Source organism: Diabrotica virgifera, chromosome 6 (assembly GCF_917563875.1).
Source record: "Diabrotica virgifera virgifera chromosome 6, PGI_DIABVI_V3a".
Lineage (NCBI taxonomy): Eukaryota > Metazoa > Arthropoda > Insecta > Coleoptera > Chrysomelidae > Diabrotica > Diabrotica virgifera.
This window is the reverse complement of record NC_065448.1, coordinates 54,364,621-54,389,531: the sequence shown is the minus strand read 5'-3', so window position 1 is coordinate 54,389,531 and position 24,911 is coordinate 54,364,621. Positions and strand designations below refer to the sequence as shown.

Genomic DNA, 24,911 nt, shown 5'->3' with positions numbered 1-24,911 from the left:
TATAGCCAAAAATACGGTCTAACAATGAACATCAGGAAGACAAAATTTATGAGAATATCTAAAACTCAAAGAAATAACGAGAATCTCCTCATAAATGGAACAATGTCGAACGAGTAGACCAATATGCATATCTTGGAACAATGAGCAACTCCACAAATGATTACTTCCAGGAGATTAAAATTAGAATTGAAAAGGCTAGGGCGAATTTGAACAAAATGAGAAAAGTGCTCTGCCCAAGAGATCTAAAGTTAGAGCTAAGAATAAGGTTGGCTAGGTGCTACGTGTTCTCGACTCTGTTTTACGGAATGGAAACTTGGACCTTGAATGCCGCATCAATGAAAAAACTGGAATCATTCTGGTTGTAAGTATATAGAAGAATTCTGGAAATATCATGGACAGAACACGTCACAAACAAAGAAGTTCTGAAAAAGATGAATAAAGAAACGGAAGTCTTAAATACAATCAAAACCAGAAAATTGGAATATCTCGGACATATTACACGTGAAGAGAGATACAACTGGCTCCAACTCATTAAGCAGGCCACGCACCGAATCGGCATAGAGCGATCGGCTCGGCTAAGAGCAATTGGCAGATTTTGCTATACATATATATGTATAGCAATATGAATAAATAAGCCACCGCGCACCGCCTATAAGAACGTTCGACAGTCGAACGGTGCGCGGTGGGTTATTTTTTCCATGTGTAGCAAAATCTGCTGATTGCTCTTAGCCGAGTCTATCGCTCTATGACGATTTGGTGCGTGGCCTGCTTTATGCCGGGAAAGATTCAAGGAAAATGAAGCATAGGGAGACGCAGAATATCGTGGCTGCGCAATCTGAGAGAATGGTACGGATGTACATCAAACAAACTTTTCAGAGCAGCCGTCTCCAAAGTCCGAATAGCTATGATGATTGCCGACCTCCGTCACGGAGATGGCACTTGAAGAAGAAGAAGATGTTATAATATATTTAACACAATATAATTTTATAAAATAAACACCATATAAGTTATAAATTTCAATAATCGACCTACCTTCAGTTATACCAACCGCATAACGTCCTATAACACTCCTCAATGTAATATATAAACTCATAACAGAAATTTTAACCGATAGATTGACGACAAAATTCGACGTATAACAGTCGAAAGAACAAGGGAGTTTAGAAAGGGATTTAGCATAATTGACCATTTATTCAGTATGAAAATCCTTAACGAACGAGCAACTGATGAATACCACATTCCTCTATATATAGCGTTCATAGATTTCTAAAAGGCTTTCGACAGTATCGAATATTGAGCAGTGAAAAGTTCTTTGATTAACAGCAGAATTGACCACAGATATGCAGACCTAAACCAATATTTATAAGGAAGCCAAAACAACAATTAAAGTATACGAAGGAACATAATCAATATAAATAAATAGAGGCGTGAGACAGGGTGACACAATATCACCGAAACTTTTCAATCAGGCACTGGAAGATATTTTTAAAAGATAAAAGTGGGAAAAAAATGTATAAAAATTTGTGAACGCTTGAACCATCTAAGGTACGCTGATGACATCGTATTGATAACCGATACAAAAATAATTGTTTGAAATGATGAAAGAACTGGACATAGAAGCTGGAAAGATAGGTCTTAAGAGGAAACAGTAGCGATCAACAGGTAGCGAAAACGCGTTCCAAGATTGCGGCTGTAATTTTGAATATTTTTTCGAGATATTTGGCACACGTATTCGTAATATAATAGAGAATGGCGGTACAGAGCCCAATTTGAAAAATGTATTAATATGTGGAAATTACTCTGTAATTAAATACAATATTAAAAAAACGAGCCTGTATCGCCATTAAGAACAACAAAAAAATACACTTTCTTCAAATAAACTTTTTTATCCGATGCCTAGATTTTGTGTCATTTTGGAACTACTAAAATTTTTTATTTCATTAGTAGTTCCAAAATGACACAAAATCTAGGCATCGGATAAAAAAGTTTATTTGAAGAAAGTGTATTTTTTTGTTCTTCTTAATGGCGGTACAGGCTCGTTTTTTTAATATAGTATTTAATTACAGAGTAATTTCCACATATTAATATATTTTTCAAATTGGGCTCTGTACCGCCATTCATTATTATATTACGAATACGTGTGCCAAATATCTCGAAAAAATATTCAAAATTACAGCCGCAATCTTGGAACGCGTTTTGGCTACCTGTTGATCGCTACTGTATCACCTTAATATGAATTACAGCAAGACCAAAATCATAACAAATACAGATGAGGACATCACAATGAGGATCGGACAAGATGAAATAGAACAAGTTTACGATTATATATATCTGGGTCAAATTATAAAACTTAACAAGGAAAACCAAACAGCAGAGATCAAAAGACGAGTTGGGATGGTATGGGCGGCATTTGACAAACTAAGCTACATCCTTAAAAACAAAAGATATCCACAACATCTTGAGACCAAGGTATACCTACAATAAATGCGTACTCCCTGTTTTCACTTATGGTTCCCAAACGTGGACGTTTACAAAAGCAAACATGGACAAAATCATAAAAACGCAAAGATCAATGGAAAGGCAAATGTTGCACATAAGACTAATGGATAAGAAGATAAACGAGTGGATAAGAGAGAAAACCAAAGTTAGGGATGTTAGACAAGAAGTTGTAAAATTAAAATGGAGAGTTGCCGGACACAATAGAAGACAAAAAGGAGACCGATGGAGCAAAATTCTTATAAATTGGAGACCGTGGGAATATACACGAAGCGGAGGAAGGCCCCAAATGAAATGTGCAGATGATATCAAGAAGCACGTGGGCTCTAGGCAGTGGCGGCCGGTGAGGTAGTGCCATGGAGCCATTTTTATGCAGAAACATATTCTTTTTATCTTTAAACCGTTTTAATGCCCGTTCATTTTTTTGTGCGTATTTCTTTTCTTTTTATAAATTTTATAAAATCTGGCAACTTGTAACGGTCACGTTACTAACTTAACTCTTTAATTATTTTTATAATTATTTTCCTTCGCTCTCCCATTTAAATTCTCTAATTCCTCGTATAGGACCACTGACGTGACGTCATACCTCGGTGATGGAACATACTCCACCTATCGAGAATTATTTCGCGTTCGGTGAGTTTGACGTCGTACTCTTGGAAGGAGAGACGAATGTTCATCACTTGACCTGTGACCTGTGGCTGTAGGTGAAGTTGGTTGCTACCATAGAATATTAGAATGGCGGTTGGTTTTTTATTTTATAACATCAGTGAAAAGAAAAAAAATTACCACAAATGGTTTTCTACAGTAGGGTGGCATGTGGGTAGAACAACCCCTCTTGGAATCGGAATAGAAATCACCGCCATTTGGGAGAAACCCTACCATGAAGTCATAGACCTTATTTGACCACCTAGAGAAACCACTACAGCCACAGTCAAGTCATCATGGGAATACGTCTTTTTGGGAACAAGCTATGGGAGCGTTCCAGCTCAATTTTCGTCTTGGCACCTGGGCCTACAGGAGTCATGGGGTCGCACCATCCTGGTGCATCATTTTCTAGGATGCAACCTCAAATTTGTTTGGGAACATTTAGTGAGGTGTTGTAGTAACTATTGGTTTTTTTTTATATTTCAGACTATCTGTTAAATACACTATGTTTTTTTTCCAGATTTAGGTTACCTCTGGTTTTTTTTTGACATATTTGTATATTAGATTATTTGGTTCCCAAACTTTGTATCTATGGTAACTTCTTGTGCACAGGAATAAGCCTAGAGAAAATTAGGTTTTTAATACTTTATTATTGCTTTGATATTGGTTTATGTAATTCGGGTAAATTTATTTTGTAATATTACTTGCTTGTTTCCCAAATATTTTACTGTTATTCGCTTTATTCCATTTGTTCGGTTAATTTAGGTCATCGTTGGTATTTATCTCAACTTCATTTCTACTTTAGTCAATTGTATATTTAACTTTATTTATTCATTACTGTATTTTCCCTTAGTGAGGCTTGGGCCTATTTATTTGTAGTATTTTCATCTTTGTCAGTTTCCTTTAGTTGTACGTAGCAGGCGTACTATAACCATTTGGTAGAAGACTTATGTAATTTTGTACCCTATATGTTAGTGAGAGGTACTTATACCTGTAATTTTGTAACAGATAACATTATTGTTGTTATCTTAGAGATAACTTTTTGTATAACTTATGTCATTTTAGAGTCACATGATATACACTTTGTGTAACTCAGAGATTGTCAAAAATCTAGTAGTTATTTTTAATAAATATGTATTTATTTTGTATATCAATTATTTTATTATTCCTTTATGTTCATTATTACAGGTTTGATATATTTAATATTTGACAGCAGTATAAGATACCTGGGAAAATGATCGAAGATCATTTTCACGGCGCCCATGATTTGTTAGATTTATTTATTTTGTTCGTCTTTAGCAATTATCCATCTTCATTAAGTTTCAGTACATTATTCTTATTTTATTATTTCATCTTTTAGTCATCATTACTATCTATATAGAGCTACTGTTCTTCGACAGGCATGCAAACGAGCCGTATCCATCCTTGAGTGTCAAGTGGTTTTCTTGCATCTCTTGCTAGCCAACTCTATTCAGTGCCTCTGTCTCTTCCCACTTCTACTTCTATCCCTTCTAATTCCCCTTTCTTCAGTACTACTGCACTTTAGTAGTATTTTTTTTTTATTTTTCCTATTGCGGCTTCTCAACGTAGAAGTCACTTCACCCTTTTCTTTACACACACCCCACATTCTCTTCATTTTTATACCAGTTCTTTTTATTACTTACACTGTTACTAATAAACCAAGTATAAAAGTTATACTGAGAATAAATCAGGTATAGGCAAAATCACTACCAATAAACATGGAATAACTTAGGTATAGGTTATACTTGGTATAAGAATTTAGTCTAGTTTATACCGACCCACACGCTTGTTTAAGTTTGGTATAACCTATTTTATGACTGTCAAAGTCATCAGAGACAAAAATATATTATTTTTTTGTATTTGTTTTGTGAGTAGATATATAGGTAATAAAAAAATGTATTTAAGAGGCAGCTAACGAGGAAGTTGATAATTTAATTAACATGATGAAAAATACACGAAAAAAGAAAACTTTCAAAGAAAGCATAAATTCCTTTTCAAAGAATGCAGAATAAAAATCTGGTTTCCTTCAGATGATGTGAGGTTTTTAGAAAAATTAATAGGTGATTCACTTACTGTGAACAAGCGAGGAGGAGGCTTGTCCTCCACTCTACAAGAATAATAATAAGGTCTTTATTTTCTATAAGATGTAGAAAATTTCTCACGATATTCTTCAAAATATGCTGAAATTAGCGTATTTACATTGCATTTATAAGTAAAATAAATCAATTTGTTTACTTTTTCTTGACTTTTCCATTTAATACAACATTCTCTTTTATTTGAAGCCATTTTATGAAACACTCAAACTCAACATACAAAATCAACATACGAAATAACGATTTATTAAAATATAGCAGACAATACAAAGTTCTAAAAAATGACGGAATTTGGTTTGTCAGTTGTAAAGAAAAGTCAAAATTGACATATTTCACCCGTTTCATATCGTTGTTTTATGCATTTGTGTAGAAGATTGCGCCGTTGCCAAACTATTATTTCGGAATAAAGTGGGAATACTTATAACTAACTTATACCGAGTTTATTGGTAACAAATTATTTTCGTATTATATCTACCTTATACTTAGGATAACTATTCTAGATATAAATACGGAATAACCTTAGAATACGAGTGTTTTATTAGTAAGGCAGTAAGTCTTTTTTTTTCCTTACTTCTGTTTCACTCCAACAGAAGTTTTCTCATTTTTGTTACACTGGCTGCCCAATGCGTGGTGCCAACCGTTTTATGGTTCTAAGACAGTAGTTCTTTTAGTTCAATTTTCTTTTATTGGAATTTTCTGTTTTATTAACTTTTTGATATCTTTGTATACATGTTACTTCTGATTTATTTTTGGTCTTTAAAACTTTACGAATACTAAACAGGTAGACTTATGCTGCTTTTGGTTTTGATTAGTTTATTTCGATACCTCATTTTTAGTTTTAGTGGTACAGCTCATATGTTAGTTTGGATTTTGTATTTTTATTGGAAACTTATTTATGTATTTAGATTGAGTATACATAACTGACATTATGTTCTATTAGTTAAATTTTTATTCCTTCTACCAATGGTAGTGCGTTTGCGCGTACAATTAATCGTTGAATATATGCATATATTTTTTTTTCTAGTGTGGTTATATTTTACACCTAACTAGAAATTATTTTCAGTATTTAGGTATTTTATTTACTTTATTGATTTGATTATTTATATATTTTGCTGGCATTTTGATTTGTTGGTGTGTCGCTAATATTTTCTCCATATGTATCTTTGTCTTACAAACTTTAGATTATATTTTATATTTGTTATTTTTGATATTTGGGTTGTTTGGTAAGACAGGCACACACCACAAAGCAATATCGGTCCACAACATTAGCTTCTATACATGATACGTTGAATTCGCATGGTTCGGATGATTACAGATGGTCATCCAAATTTAATTTCTTTAATTGGTAGTGTTAAACATTACAATGATAAATTGTATAGTTAAGTAGTTCCGTTATCCATCTCAGCTCCTAGTTTTGTTAATTTTGAGAATAATATATCAACATGGGTACTATATACCGCTTATATAAATCAGACAGATACTTTAGGTTGAGATTTTAATATAAATTCTTTATTAGTTAGGAACATTGATTCTATTTTTCTATTAAGCTATAGAACAATCTTCAGAAGAAGATTACCTTAACAGTGTTGTTCAAGCTAAACTCTTCTTCTGTTTGTGGTTAGCTTAGCTCAATCTTTAGTATGGTTATAAATTTTAGTCTGATATTTTTTTTGTCATCTGATAATGCATGTACCTACATACATTGCTTGATTTCATCTTTGGCTTTGTTGTTGATGACTTTTAATTTATTACTTATTAATTTAATTATTATGTAGTACTTTATGTATGAGTTTATTTTTTTTGGTATTAGGTATGGTGCATTTTAATTATTATTATGAGTCAATATTATTAATTGCTAATCCTGTCGGGATTATACAATTAATAAGAACTTCACTTGTATTTTTGTCTAGTTTTTGCACACCTAACCCCTAAGTTAGAAGGGTTGTTGAGTATTATATATTTATATATTTGGATAGGTAAGCTCATACAAGTACTCTTGTTTAATATGGATATTATTATGGAACTGTATGTTATGCACTACTTATCTCAGGTTATGTGTTATATTATTTGGAATATTTGATTACTTACTAATTTTTTTGATCATATTTATATCTTGTTATTGAATTTGCCATATCGGAAAGATGTTGTGGTTTAATTTGTTATTAGGTTACTCTATTGACATTTGTCTCCAATATCTTAAATACGTTATAATAATTCAGACCCTTATTTCCTATACAGTATGATTCTGGAATTAGTTTGGAATTTTGATGTATACCTATATGAATTCTTGAGTCTTTCATATTTTTTTCTTATGAACCAGTCTATTAATGCTCAAAGTTGGTGAATACGTGGGTTCGAAGTTCAGCAGTTGGCCATTGCTCTCCGATTTCGCAATCTATGTCTTTCATTGCAGAGTAGACAGATGTTTATCTATCATAATATTTCTGGTCAGGAAATGCCTGCAGCATGTCCTAACTATTCTTGTCTAATTAGTCCAATTATTCCAGTTACATATTTACAATTTGATAGGGAAGTATTTAGTTTATATTTTATCTCGTACTTCATAGTATGTTTGTTGTTGACTATCCCTATACGCAGTAGGTTTGTTAAGTCAGTATTTGGAGTGTTTAGACAAATGAGTTGTTCATCAGAGTATATTCCCACTTCTTTCCTTAGGCATTAGTTGCTATTCAGATTCTGGAATATTTCCTGAATAATTCCACGTATGTGAGAGCGCATAAATCTGCAGTTTTAATTTAAACTTGTTGCTCGTTCTCGTCAATTTTTTTTTCTTATCACTTATCCTATTTTTTTTTTCCTATACCCTATCACATATTTTTTTTGCCTATCACTTACCATAGTGTCATAGAACTTACGAGTTCATCATGTATTCTTTTTCTTTCTTACTTATTCTTACGTTATTAGTACTTTATCTGTGTCTGGTTATTCTCATACATCTGTTGTAGCAACATGCTATAGTTCGCGAATACCAGCATGAATTAAGTTATGTATTTTCTAGAATACTTTAGTCAATACACTTTAGGTATTTATCTTACCCTTGATTTAGTTTGGTTACCTCTCTGTTACTTAGTCTGTTAATAATTTTTTTTGTGACTTATTTTGATTACTTAGTTTGGATAGGTTCATATTACCGGATGAGGGTGTATGTAGACCTAATTTATTTATTTTGTTCAGTATTAGTTACCATTGGATCCAATAATTTAGTTTATTTAGTATTAGTAAGAATTGGTCCATAAATTTGCCTGATCGTTCTTCTTTGGATATACTCCTATATAAATCTGGTGTCCATTGATAGTCCGATTCTGGATAAGTGTCCGATTCTTCATTTATTTTGTGTATTTGGTTGGATAGGTCCGTATTACCGGATGTGGGTGTACGTAGATCTGTTTATGTGGTTTAGTATTGGTGTGAATTGGTCCATAAATTTGCCTGGTCGTTCTTCTTTGGATATGCCTTTTATGAATCTGGTGTCCACTGATAGTTCGACTTTGGATTAAGTGTCCGATGTCACATCTATTTTGGTTATTGAGTTTTGGATTCCTTTGGTATGTTTATTATTGGTATTATTTGGCATTAGTGAGAGTTGTTCCATAAATCTTCCTGATTGTTCTTCTCTGGATATACTATTATGAATCTGGTGTCCATTGTTAGTTCAATTTTGGATTAAGTGTTCAATTCTTTACTTATTTTAGTTACTGATTTTTTTTATTCACTTTGGTACATTTACTTTTGATATGGTTCGAATTGGCTCACACCTTTCCTGGTTGTTCCGTCCTTGGATATATCCTTTATAAATCTGATGTCCATGGATAGCTCAATTTTGGTTTTAGTGCCCAATTCGACACTTAGCATTATTATGAACTTTAGTACAATATTTAGTTTTGTTTTGATTTTTTAAGCAATATTATGTTAATATTTGGTAGCAGAGAGTAACATAGTAACATTTTAGTATGAGTTTGAGTCATGTATTGATTTATTTTTCCTTGACCATTAGTTTATGCTTAGTGGTAACCTTGCGAATAAACGTGGATTGTTAGACTATTGTAAATTTAGTTGTTAATATTTTGAAGTTTAGGAAAAAAATTTCTTTGATAAATTTTTTTTCCCGAGTAGAAGGGGATTGTAACGGTCACGTTACTAACTTAACTCTTTAATTATTTTTATAATTATTTTCCTTCGCTCTCCCATTTAAATTCTCTAATTCCTCGTATAGGACCACTGACGTGACGTCATACCTCGGTGATGGAACATACTCCACCTATCGAGAATTATTTCGCGTTCGGTGAGTTTGACGTCGTACTCTTGGAAGGAGAGACGAATGTTCATCACTTGACCTGTGGCTGTAGGTGAAGTTGGTTGCTACCATAGAATATTAGAATGGCGGTTGGTTTTTTATTTTATAACATCAGTGAAAAGAAAAAAAATTACCACAAATGGTTTTCTACAGTAGGGTGGCATGTGGGTAGAACAACCCCTCTTGGAATCGGAATAGAAATCACCGCCATTTGGGAGAAACCCTACCATGAAGTCATAGACCTTATTTGACCACCTAGAGAAACCACTACAGCCACAGTCAAGTCATCATGGGAATACGTCTTTTTGGGAACAAGCTATGGGAGCGTTCCAGCTCAATTTTCGTCTTGGCACCTGGGCCTACAGGAGTCATGGGGTCGCACCATCCTGGTGCATCATTTTCTAGGATGCAACCGCAAATTTGTTTGGGAACATTTAGTGAGGTGTTGTAGTAACTATTGGTTTTTTTTATATTTCAGACTATCTGTTAAATACACTATGTTTTTTTCCAGATTTAGGTTACCTCTGGTTTTTTTTGACATATTTGTATATTAGATTATTTGGTTCCCAAACTTTGTATCTACGGTAACTTCTTGTGCACAGGAATAAGCCTAGAGAAAATTAGGTTTTTAATACTTTATTATTGCTTTGATATTGGTTTATGTAATTCGGGTAAATTTATTTTGTAATATTACTTGCTTGTTTCCCAAATATTTTACTGTTATTCGCTTTATTCCATTTGTTCGGTTAATTTAGGTCATCGTCGGTATTTATCTCAACTTCATTTCTACTTTAGTCAATTGTATATTTAACTTTATTTATTCATTACTGTATTTTCCCTTAGTGAGGCTTGGGCCTATTTATTTGTAGTATTTTCATCTTTGTCAGTTTCCTTTAGTTGTACGTAGCAGGCGTACTATAACCATTTGGTAGAAGACTTATGTAATTTTGTACCCTATATGTTAGTGAGAGGTACTTATACCTGTAATTTTGTAACAGATAACATTATTGTTGTTATCTTAGAGATAACTTTTTGTATAACTTATGTCATTTTAGAGTCACATGATATACACTTTGTGTAACTCAGAGATTGTCAAAAATCTAGTAGTTATTTTTAATAAATATGTATTTATTTTGTATATCAATTATTTTATTATTCCTTTATGTTCATTATTACAGGTTTGATATATTTAATATTTGACAGCAGTATAAGATACCTGGGAAAATGATCGAAGATCATTTTCACGGCGCCCATGATTTGTTAGATTTATTTATTTTGTTCGTCTTTAGCAATTATCCATCTTCATTAAGTTTCAGTACATTGTTCTTATTTTATTATTTCATCTTTTAGTCATCATTACTATCTATATAGAGCTACTGTTCTTCGACAGGCATGCAAACGAGCCGTATCCATCCTTGAGTGTCAAGTGGTTTTCTTGCATCTCTTGCTAGCCAACTCTATTCAGTGCCTCTGTCTCTTCCCACTTCTACTTCTATCCCTTCTAATTCCCCTTTCTTCAGTACTACTGCACTTTAGTAGTATTTTTTTTTTATTTTTCCTATTGCGGCTTCTCAACGTAGAAGTCACTTTACCCTTTTCTTTACACACACCCCACATTCTCTTCATTTGTATACCAGTTCTTTTTATTACTTAGTCTTTTTTTTTCCTTACTTCTGTTGGAGTATATCTTTCTTTTTACTTTCACTCCAACAGAAGTTTTCTCATTTTTGTTACAAACTCGGTAGTGTAATACAACGCTCGCCACTCACAGCGGACGCCACTAAAAACTTAGATGGCTCTACTGAAAAGAGAAAGATTTTACGGGCATTCTATATAAGTGACAGAGATAGAGCTATATTGCACTTTTAATACACGTTTAAATGAGACTATTCGTGCCTGGCTCGACAAGGAAGAACTAATATTTTTTACTATGATCATAGTGAATAGTGGATCGTAGATCCAAAAAGATTCTCGTACAGGGTAGTACATTATATTTTCGAGCTTCTTTACACGCTCGCTTGCTCGTTTTTGTATTATTTATAATTATTACATTTTTAATTATTAAACTTTTTATATATTTTATTTTATTATATATATATATATATATATATATATATATATATATATATATATATATATATATATATATATATATAGATATATATATATATAATGATGTTGGATAATCGAGTACAAATATAAAAATAAATAATCAAAATCATTGGCTAATACTCGTAAAGTGAATGTGAATTTAGTTGGAAATATATAAAATGATGAAAGGGTCATCATTCCATACATTTCTGTGCAACTATAAACACCGGTGTTTCGGCCTATTTGGGCTTCGTCAGTATAGTGTAGCAAGTTAAAAAAGTTGTTTGTAAACTTGTAAAAGGATTACTACAGGAGCAAGGTTACCATTTTTGGTCAGATTGTTAGAAGACCCGCAGTCGCAAGGCTACAACTAACATTGCCAAGGAGGTAAGGCTACCTGAGGAAATACAGGTAGCCTTACCTCCTTGGCAATGTTAGTTGTAGCCTTGCGACTGCGGGTCTTCTAACAATCTGACCAAAAATGGTAACCTTGCTCCTGTAGTAATCCTTTTACAAGTTTACAAACAACTTTTTTAACTTGCTACACTATACTGACGAAGCCCAAATAGGCCGAAACACCGGTGTATATAGTTGCACAGAAATGTATGGAATGATGACCCTTTCATCATTTTATATATTCCCAACTAAATTCACATTCACTTTACGAGTATTAGCCAATGATTTTGATTATTTATTTATATATATATATATATATATATATATATATATATATATATATATATATATATATATATATATAATGTAAAAGTATCCGTACCTATTTTTTTTTAATTTCTATCTTATACCTTTTTTGACAATATCGTGAACCAGTCACTAAAAATTTAGGCAGCTGCCCGAATTCTGGCACTACCTACTTAAAGTGATACGTGCCGCCACTGGCTCTAGGTGGATAGACTAACTGTAGCGACAGACAGAGAAGAATGGAAAAGGATTGGGGAGACCTATGTCTAAAGATGAACCGAAGAAGGGTAATTAGACAGTTAGATTCTATATATAATATGATATTATCCATAATCCGTAATGTTATTTGATATTTTATTCGATTATTACTTAGCAATCAATTATTCCTCATGGTAAATTTTTATTGTACTAATGTACTAATTTAAGAACAAATAAATAAATTTTTGTGCATTTTGACCAAAATACGTGACTATTATCATTCGAATACGAATATTACGAAATTCGTAAGTTTATCATTTTGTTCAAAAGCCTTAATAGGCGAAGCAACGAAGCACTAAAAAGCCCAAAACCTAGGAATTTTGTGCAGAAAGATGAATCGTCATGCAACTTTTTGCATTCGATTCGAGAGAGTGTCAGGCAATTTTGTGAACTAAATTTACTGAACACGAATTTCATTATGATCGAAAAATTCGTGTTCAATACTTTTTAAAAATATATCCAGTGACACTAAACATGACCCCCCACTCCACCCCTGGAGGTGCGGTGGCGGTAACTTTAAAATCTTAAATGAAAGCACAATGAGATTGCACATTTTGATGGCTTACATAAAAATAAGCAACTTTCATTCGAGACATTTTTCAAATTGTGGATAGATGGTGCTATAATCGAAAAAAAGATTTATCGTGATACCATAGGTAAATTATAGAAACGGTCTAATATCTCGAGAAATACACTTCCAAATAAAAAAGCAAAAAATACGTGTTCAATATTTTCCAAAATCTATCGAAATACACTAAACACGACTCACCCTCTGGAGGTGGGGAGGGGGTAACTTTAAAATTCAAAAATTCTAAAAAATGTTTCGAATAAATGTTACTTATTTTTCATGAGGAATCCAAATCTGCAATAAACCATGGGGATTCCTATTTAATTTTAAAGTTATCCCCCACCTCTAGGGGTAGAGTGGAGGCTATCGTGTTTGATAATATTCGATATAATCTTGCAAAATATTAAACATGTATTTTTTGGTTGTTTATTTGGAAATGTATTTCTCGAGATATTAGACCGTTTCTATAATTTACCTGTGGTATTACGATAAATAGTTTTTTTCCGATTATAGCGCCATCTATCCACAATTCGAAAAAATGTCTCGGATAAATGTTGCTTATTTTTACGTGAGCAATCCAAATCTGCAGTAACAAATGGGGGTTTCTATTTAAGATTTTAAAGTTACCCTCACCGCACCTCCAGGGGGTGGAGTGGGGGGGTCATGTTTAGTATCATTCCATAGATTTTTGAAAAATATTGAACACGTATTTTTCAGTTTTTCTATCCAATCATCATTTCGAGAATTATTCGATCGTCCCAGGCGAGTTCCACCCTGGGTACCAGGTACCTCGGAGACCATAGCCATCATGAAATTCGTATTCGGTGACCTCCAAAACCCCTTAAGTATAAAAATTTAACTCATTTCCTTCAATATCTCCTGAGTTCTAAATTTTTCATTTCTCTTCTCTTCGAGATGCACTTTAAAAATGCATTTTCTCATGCACAAAAATTTTTGCCAGAGATCAATTTAGTTCACAAAATTGCCTGACACTCTCTCGAATCGAATGCAAAAAGTTGCATGACGATTTATTCATTTTACTGCACAAAATTCCTAGGTTTAATGCTTCGTTGCCTCGTCTATAAATTAACAAAAATTCAATTTTGTTACAGGTTTTACGTCTTATTAGTGGGCCCGTTTGTGCTGCCATTGCCTATGGTTTAGTCATAAAGGGACAAGGTGAAAGAAATGTCCTCATTTTCGATCTGGGTGGCGGTACCTCTAATGTATCAATCTTAACCATTGAGGATGGTATTTTTGAAGTCAAATCAGTTGCTGGAGACAATCATTTGGGAGGTGAAGACTTCGACAACAGAATGGTCAATCATTTTGTTGGAGAATTTAAGAGGAAATACAAAAAGAACCTTACCAGAAACAAACGTGCCCTTCGTCGTTTGAGAGCAAGCTGTATAAGAGCTAAGCACACTCTTTCCTCATCGACCCAAGCTAGCATTGAAATTGATTCTCTCTTTGAGGGTATTGACTTCTACACCTCAATCACCAGGGCTAGATTTGAAGAACTCAACGATGATTTGTTCAGATCTATCATAGAACCTGTAGAAAAGGCCATCAAGGACGCCGAGATGGACAAATTTCAAGTGCACGAGATTGTATTGGTTGGTGGATCTACCCGTATTCCAAAGGTACAAAAACTGTTGCAAGATTTCTTCAATGGCAAAAAATTGAACAAGTCGATTAATCCCGATGAAGCTGTGGCTTATGGTGCAGCCGTCCAAGCTGCTATATTACACGGAGATAAGTCTGAGGAAGTACAAGACTTACTGTTGCTCGATGTCACTCCACTTTCATTAGGTATCGAAACTGCTGGAGGTGTTATGAATGCCATCATCAAACGTAACTCTTTCATTCCCAACAAACAAACTCAGACATTTACTACCGACTCTGACAACCAACCCGGAGTACTTATTCAAATATATGAAGGTGATCGTGCCATGACCAAGGACAATAATTTCTTGGGTAATTTCCAACTTACCGATATCCCTCCAGCGCCCCGAGGTGTCCCTCAGATCGAAGTAACCTTCGAAATTGATGGAAATGGTATTGTCAACGTCACAGCTATTGAAAAATCCACCAACAAAGAAAACAAGATAACCATCAATAGATGTTGTCTTCTTAGCAAAGAAGACAAAGAAAACAACAAAATTATCGACATGGAGAAATGTAATATGGTTATTGTTTGTTGTGATACTAACGAATTAGCTGACAAGGAAAAATACGAACACAAAGAAAAGAGTTCGAAAATACCTGCAACCCCATCATCGTCAAGTCGTACCAAGGTGCCGGACCCACAATAGGGATGTTCACTAATTTTTAAATATAGTTAAATTCAATAGATTACAAGGTATATAAAAACGTAACAATCATAAAACTGTTTAAAAATGTATATTTTTTAAGATAAATGAGTTCATAATGTTGATTTTCTTGGAGGCTAGAAAAACGGTACCCTGCAACGAGGCTACGGTCTGTGACGTCAGCAGTCGTAACGTCTTTGATCGACGACTAGTTTTGTATACTTATTTACTCAGTGTATTTGAATGTGCGCAGTTTTTTACGTATTTAATTATTAAAAATAAAGCCAAATAAGTGGTGTTTTGTTCCTGGGTGTGTAAATACATCAAAAAACAGTTCTGACAAGATTTTTATTACCGTTACAGCCAATTTAAAACAGAAAAAGGAATGGTTTGTTGCAGTTAGAACTTAAAATAACTAACTTAAAGAACTAGCTTAATAAAATAAACATTATAGAAGTTTTCCAGAGACTTTCGGCCCTTGGTAATAATGTAATTGTTCTTTCTGCATTTACATTTTTCAAAAATACTTATTAGTTTTCTCAGGATTCGAAAAAAATTAATGAATTTAAATAGCATTGGACCAAGATTTTGCACCTACCCCTTAAAGAGTAAATTAAAAAGTTTCGGGACCTCAAATTTGTATTCCTTAAACTGGGATATTCCTAAAAACGGGATTCTAATAATACATACAGTAAAAGTAAACCTTGAAATAACTACATGTGGATGTAGGTATGACTTTATATTATATTAAAATAATTAATAATTTAGTGAAAAGATTGGTTGAAATGAAAATGTATAATACCCAAGTTCAAAAATATTTTTTACCTTGGAACAGTTGTCAACTCGAAATACGAAACAACCAAAATAAGATCTAGAGTTGAAAAGGATATAGCAACATTTAACAACATGCGACATAATATCTCTCCCACTAAAAATGCGGCTGCTAAAATGTTATTATTTCCGGTTTTGCTATATGGCGCAGAGGCCTGGACAATAATGGAAACATTAATGAAAATGCTAGAGGCATTCGAGATGTGGGTGTACCCACGTATCCTCAAAATATCCTGGGCGACCCACACCAACGTACAGGTATTGCGTCGAATGGGAAAACAAAAAGAAATCTCTTTTACAATTAAGAAACGAAATCTTAAATATTTCGGTCATATCATGAAGCATGATAAATATCGTATAATCCAGCTGATAACGCAAGGTAAAATAGAGAGCAAACGCGGACCCGGAAGAAAAGACACTCATGACTTAAAAACTTACGCCAATGATTTGGACAAAAATCGATCGAGTTATTCAGAAACGCCTCAAATGAAATCAAAATTGCCATGATGATAGCCAACGTCCACAACGGACAAGGCACATGAAGAAGAATAAAAATATTTTTAATACACCTAACCAAGGTAAAGTAATAACCAGCCAATGAATGTATACAATATGCATGCGTACAATGCATGCATACAACTTTCTCTATTTTTTTTTGTGGAGTATTAAGCATTTATTTTTTTTAGCTTAAAGAAGACATGGAAAATTATATGGAATATACACTCAGTAAAGCTGTGGTAGATTTATTTTTTTACAAGATGCCAATAAATCATACACCATTGTTACATCTACACTACAGTCGGTAGTTTATACGAATCGGCTTTCTGAAAACCTTCTTCCATTTTATTTGTTTATTTTTGTAAAACCCAAAATATTTCCTTACAAACAGTCTTTCCACTTTAAACTAAACAAATTCACTATAAAACTCCACTTTAACCCTGATAAAACAAGAAGAGAACACAATAAAATGACTTGAAACGTCAAACAGGTAAACAGTAACACTATGAGAATGGCGCGCGCTTGGGGTATGCAACTAGTGACGTCAGGCCAATAGAGAAGCGTTCTTGAAATTTAAAATAATGCTAGATTTCTAATAAAGATTTTTTATAGAAAGGCTTTTTCAATTTTGTTGAAATTTTGGACAATTATTCCTAGGGTGTTTCTTAATCGTTTTACATGTTTGAAATGACTTTTTAATTTTTTGTGAACATCCCTATTGCAAAAAGGAAACGTATTCAGGATAGCGGTGGTAAACAGACACCATCCTGATACTCAACTAGACAAGGTCCAAGCAGACCTGATCATCAACAAACTGGAACGAGCAGTGAATAAGGCTCTTATTGGAAGTCAGAATCAACTTCTGCAGTTCCATAAAATATCCTTTAGCTCAGGGACCCTGTGGGTAAACTGTGCTAATGAGTATACAAAAATATGGGCTACTGAGGTAGTGAGGACAATGGAGGGCCTGTGGGAGGGAGCAGAGTTAAATGTGGTGGATCCCAATAACATGCCCAAGCTCCCCATGGTCCTCACCCACGTCCCAGGGAAAGAGGCTGATGAAACAATTATCAGGGCCCTGCTAAGGAAGCAAAATCAAGACCTTAAGACGGAAGACTGGTTGTTGAAAAGCCGGAAGCTTGGGAAGGACGTGCAAACCCTAGTCTACACGATCGACGAGAACTCTTACAAAGCATTAAAGGCTGCTCATTTCAAGGCATATTACAAACTTGGAAAGGTATCGTTCAAAACAATCAGAGGGCTCGATGGCTCCAATCAGAATCCTGCAAGCGAACCTCCAGCATAGCAAGGTAGCTTAGGCAGAACTTACTCTTCCTATTAGAAGGTTAGATGCAGTTTTGATAGAAGGACTCTGTTTTTTACCTGTATATGCAGTATGATGCAAACGTATAGAATAAATTTATTATTTCAGAAACAGACGAATTTAAAAAAATCTTGAAACACGTATTAACACAAATATTAAACATTTTGTATCTATCTGAAATACCATATTATTCAGTAGAAGAGTTTCTTAATAAGAGCTTACAGCACCCTTATGTACAAGTAGTAGGTATATATGTTTATCTATATTTGGGTGCCATATATATGCAGCAGCTTAAAGTTTTTAGTTCCTAATGTAGATTATGCAATTTGCAATTTATTTAAATTTTGCAATACATATATTGTTTTTATTTTATTTCATTATATTTTATTTATATTGACGATTAAATCGTAATTTTAGTATCAAATTGACTTCATTTCGTTATTGTATATAACAGGTGTTGTACTCGATCAAGTACAACACGCCAAGATGATGCAAATACTAAAAGAAGCAGGAATTAACAACCAAGATCTGAAAATAATTAGAAACCTTTAATGGAATCAGACTGCAAACCTCAGAGTTGACGGTGAACTCACCGAATATGTCAAAATCATGCGTGGAGTGAGGCAATGCTGAATTTTGTCCCCCCTAATTTTCAATCTTTACTCTGAAAGAATATTTATCGAAGCTTTGCACGAAACTGAAAAAGGTATTCTACTAACATTTAAAACATTTCTGAAGTGGAAACTTCTTTAGGGACGTTGTGCGATTTTTGGATAGGGGAAAAAGCATTGAATGCGCGACCGTCATTGCGAGCGTCATCGCCTATGCTATATATTATATGTATGTATATATAAAATGTGTAGAGGTAAATTTAAAATAAATGTAAAACCTATTTTAGGATGGGGAAAAAGGATTTATTTCGCGACCATCATCGCGACAGTCATCGCTTTGGCGAAATAAATTTTGTACATATATGTATAGGTATAACAAGAATAAAAAACCGCTAAACGCCGTAAAAATGAGTGGCGCATAAAATATTCCAGCTACAAAAGATCTGATATGAATATTACGTGGCGCGAAAATGGATTTTCATTTGATGCAAAACAAAATTCTAGTTTTATTTTAAAAGATTTTTCCATAATATTTGCTAAATTTGAAGTAAACGCGCCACAAAAGAGTAACTTTGATACAGTTTGAATTTTGAAACTCTTTTGTGGCGCGTTTACTTCAAATTTAGCAAATATTATGGAAAAATCTTTTAAAATAAAACTAGAATTTTGTTTTGCATCAAATGAAAATCCATTTTCGCGCCACGTAATATTCATATCAGATCTTTTGTAGCTGGAATATTTTATGCGCCACTCATTTTTACGGCGTTTAGCGGTTTTTTATTCTTGTATCAGGAGTTTTTCAAAGTTATTTATAAATTAAATGTATGAAGTTGAATGCAATGTTCCTCTATTACACGTCAAGCTTTATAAATGGTCACCTTTGTTGTATTATCTCCCAAATGATCTAGTGTCCATCGAATGTACACTAGATTTTTTTTTATTCGAAATAGATTGAAAAAAAATTGAGATGGCCGGTAAATGAAGTCGGATTGCCCGTTGCCAGATCAAATTTAGCGTCGCAACCACTACAACTACATAAACCATTTCGGGAATAATCGTAAATTGGATTATACTTTTGTAGCTTAAAAACTTCTAAACGGCTTAACCGATTTTGATCAGTAAACATGAGTTTGAAACGTATTGACCAGTAGTATCTGATGGATCTAAGGTCAAGTATGAAAATTGAAGCTACTACAGGAATTATTGAGCTTGAGAAACCGTTTTTCCCACAGGAAATAGATTTTATCATACTTATGAAGCCTATAACCTAAAAAATTCAAATTTTCCGGGATATGAGGTATACACCGTTAAATTCGTCTGGTGTACTTCTATAAACGCTAAGTTATTGGCGCAATTTGTAGGTTGAAATGTTGAGTAATTGTCGAAAAACCAAAATTTTCAAAGTTTAGTTTTTCAGTTTTTCGGCTATACTGAGCCGTGTGTATGTCTGATTCTGACGGCTTAGACACCATTTGAAAGCTTAAGTCAACACTATTAATTTGATGTATTTGCGGTTCTCCTGGCTCTTCTTGATCCGAATATATATACCCCCAAAACATATGCCGTTTTGTACCTACCAAGTCCTATAGCTGGCTTATGGATGGTCAAAAGTCACAAACTACACCGGTTCTAAATCGACCCTGACCCCCTCTTCAAACACAGAGGAAAAATATCAAATCGGTTTAACTTTCAAACACACATACATATATATCCACAAACATTTTCCCTTTTTTAAATAAAAATTAAGTCACATTTCTAAGCTCTATAACTTTTGAATGGTATAACCGATTTTCAAAATTAGACATGCGTTGGAAAGGTAATGATCAGTACTGTTAGAAGCCGCAAAGGTCGGACTTAAATTTTTGAAGTTTTTGGGAGTTTTGGGGGCCAGAACGAAAAACAGACCTAAATAGGAAGGGCCGTAAAATCGACACCCTTGGACCAAAATGGATGGTTGACATATGAATGGGTGAGTCTTTTTCTGAACTTGAAGATGGGAGTTGGCACAATTTTCAATTCAGTCAGATTTAGAAAATTGAAAATTTCGTGTATATAATAGTGTCGCGTGTAGGGGGGCGTATTTCTGCGCCACTGGCGAGAACTGCCGTTCTCTGGTAATTTTTTCGATATAAAACTAACAGCTTCGATAACCAATAAATCGAAAACTATTAATTTTATCAAAAAAATGTATAATGAACATTTTTTGCTTATAATTAATATTTTTACCAGCATTTGCGGTCAAAATATAATAAAAAATTTCCACCCTCGAGATGAGGTGGCAACAACCCCATGGTAAAAGCGTCTTTCGGCATCATATAGATTTTGATACTTGGACTATCCACTACTTATTGTCAAATTTTCAAGCAAATCTATCCATTCTGTAAAAATTGCGAAGTGAAAAATTTCAGTTCCTGGACTAATTATACTTTTGGAGCTCTATAACTTCTGAACGGTTTACCTGATGTTGATCACTAAACATGAATTTGAAACGTATTGACAAGTAGTATCTGACCAGCATCCAAGATCGAGTATGATAACTGAACGTATTACAGGAATTATTGAGCTTGAAAAACCGTTTTTCCCGTAAGAAATAGATTTGATTATACTTATGAAGCCTATAACTTAAAAATTCGAATTTTCCCAGATATGAGGTATACACCGTTAGACGCGTCCTGAGTCCTTCTACAAACGCTCAGTTATTGGTGCAATTCGTAGGTTGAAATTTTGAGTAATTGTCGAAAAACCAAAATTTTCAAAGTTTAATTTTTCAGTTTTTTGGCTATGGCGAGCAGTGTGTATGTCTCAGCTTGATCGCTTAGGCGCTACTTGAAAGCTTAACTCAACCCTATTGATTTGGTGTATTTGCGGTTTTCCTGTCTTTCCTTGAACCTAAGATATATACGCCCAAAAAATATGCTATTTTGTATCTACCTAGTCCTCTAGCTGGCTTACGGGTAGTCAGAAGTCAAAAATTAGACCGGTTCTGAATCGGCCCTCACACCTTCTTGAAACACAGAAAAAAAAAATTCAGATCGGTGTAGCTTTTCCACACACATACATACATACATACATACATACATATCCACAAACATTTTCCATTTTTTAAATAAAAATTGAGTCATATTTCTGAGCTCGATAACTTTTGAATGGTATAACCGATTTTCAAAATTAAACATGCGTTGGAAAGGTAATGATCTGTGCTATCAGAAGCCGCAAAGGTCGGGCTTAAATTTTTGGGAGTTTTGGGGACGAGAACGAAAAACAGGCTTTAAATGGGAAGGGCCGTAAAATCCACACCCTTGGACCAAAATGGAGAGGTAACATATGGATGGACGAGTCTTTTCCTAAACTTTAAGATGGGATTTGGCCCAATTTTCAATTCAGTCAGGTTTAGAAAATCGAAAATTTCGTGTATATATAGTGTCGCTTGTAGGGGTGTTGTGCGCCACTGGTGAGAACTGTCGTTCTCTGTGGATATTATGTGTATGTACAGTACAGGGTTATTCACTATATTTTGACCCCCCTGTAAACTGCTTTATTCACAGAATTAGAAAAAAATGTAAAATACAAAAGTTATTAGATTTTTAAATTATGATTTTTTGACATATATATCGTACTAGTGACGTCATCCATTTGGGCGTGATGACGTAATCGACTATTTTTTTAAATGGGAATAGGGGTCGAGTGCTAGCTCATTTGAAAGGTTATTCAATTCCCTATTCAGTAACATAAACATTAACATGATTAATTATATAGGATGTCCAAAAAACCTTTTTTTAATTAAATTAATTGACACAAAAAGAAGAATGTATGTAATTTATTTAATTCAAAATAAATTCCACTGCTGTCAGAAATTCAATGTTCAAGGTGCCACCCATCTGCCTCTTGTCAATTTGAACATTGAATTTAAGCAAAAATCAATGTTTATTTGTGCAATAAACTTTTATTTCTGTTTTCTAACAGCAGTAAAATGTATTTTAAATTAAATAAATTACATACATTCTTCTTTTTGTGTCAATTAATTTAATTCAAAAAAATTTTTTTTGGACACCCTGTATAAATAATTATCTTAATGCTTATATTACTGAATAGAGAATTGAATTATTTTTCAAATGAGCTAGCACACGACCATTATTCTCATTTAAAAAACTAGTCGATTACGTCATCTAGCCCAGATGGATGACGTCACTAGTATGTTATATATGTCAAAAAATCATATTTTAAAAATAGAATAACTTTTGTATTTTACATTTTATTCTTATTCTGTAAATAAAGCAGTTTACAGGGGGGTCAAAATATAGTGAATAACCCTGTACGTATATATAAATTGTATAGAAGTATTTTAATTTAAAATAAATGTAAAACCAATTTTTGGACAGGGAAAAAGGATTTATTTCGTGACCGTCATCTCTTCGGCGAAATAAATTTTGTACGTATCTATATTATGTGTATGTATACATAAATTGTATACAAGCAATTTAATTTAAAATAAATGTAAAACCTATTTTAGGATGGGGAAAAAGGATTTATTTCGCGACCGTCATCTCTTCGGCGAAATAAATTTTGTACGTATTTATATTATGCGTAAAGGGCCTATTAGAAATATCTCGAGAACTAAAGGCAACTGAATTATGAAAATTGGAATAAGAGGGTTTTGAAGCCTGATCTATTTAATGAAAATATTTTCATCGATTTGGTACTTCCGGTTATACCGGAAGTTGCTTATAACTTCGTTTTTTAAATGGGACACCCTGTATTTTTTTACATTTTTGGATTCTCCTCGATTTCTTCTTTCTTAAAATATAAGGTTTTATAACATTATACAGGGTAGGTTAAAAGATAATTACGTTTTCTTATTAATTTCGTAGCAATATTCACACCCTGTAGGATTGTAGTAGTTTGACATAATAAACTCTATTTATGTTCAAACGATTTTTAATATAGTCTACTTTTGTTACCAATTATTAGTGTAGCTAAATTTTTAATTTTAGTATAGAGGGTGGGTCGAAACTCGGAATGAGTATTTTCTGAGTTTTCTTAAATGGAACACCCTATATTTTAGTATTGTAATGAAATGATATTCCATGGTACTTTTTTACTTCTTAAGCATTCCCTATACCTAACTGCTTTAATTTGTGCTTCATTGTTAATCGCACCAACAATCTTAACTTCGATGGTATTTTGATAGTTCAACCATTATTGACAATTTTAAGTATAAGTCTAGATTAATATGTATTTATTTCCAAAAAATTATTTGTTATTGACTATTTTCACGGCCAACCTAATACAATGTCACCTATTTTGTGTTGCAATTAATGTTTGACTTGAATCACCAATAACTCACGAATTAAAGCAGTTAGGTATAGGGAATGCTTAATAAATTAAAAAGTACCATAAAATAACATTTCATTACAATACTAAAATACAGGGTGTTCCATTTAAGAAAACTCAGAAAATACTCATTCCGAGTTTCGGCCAACCCTGTATACTAAAATGAAAAATTTAATATACTAATAACTCTTAACAATAGTAGACTATATTAAAAATCATTTGAACATTAATAAAGTTTATTATGTCAAACTACTACAATCCTACAGGATGTGAATGTTGCTACGAAATTAATAAGGAAACGTAATTATCTTTCTACCCTGTATAATATTACAAAACCTTATATTTTTAGAAAGAAGAAATCGAGGAGAATCCAAAAATGTAAAAATATATAGGGTGTCCTATTTAAAAATACGAAGTTACAATCAACTTCCGGTATAACCGGAAGTAGCAAAGAGACCAAAATATTTTCATTAAATAGTTTATACCTCAAAACCCTTGTATACCAATTTTCATTATTCTGTTAGCTTTAGTTCTTGAGATATTTCTAATAGGCCCTTTATCTGCCTCACCCTGTATATTATGTTCATGTATACATAAATAGCATAGAAAGTACGCAGCGCGTATATAATATTGGTATAGCACTTCTTTTTGGATGGAGAAAAACATTGATCTCGTAATTTATATACTATAAGAAGTTTTCACTTCTGTCGGCACTCCCATGAGTGCTTTAATTTTTTTTTATCTCTTTTAGTTAGAAATATATATTTCATATTTGAGTGTTTTTCTTAAAACAATTATTTAAAATGTCCGAAGAG

General features: G+C 33.2%; 1 pseudogene; it reads left to right on the top strand.

The window, feature by feature from the left end:
- LOC126886998 (heat shock 70 kDa protein cognate 4-like) overlaps window positions 1-15,793 on the top strand; it is a 45,254-nt pseudogene extending 29,461 nt beyond the window's left edge.
- Window positions 15,794-24,911: the final 9,118 nt, after the last annotated feature.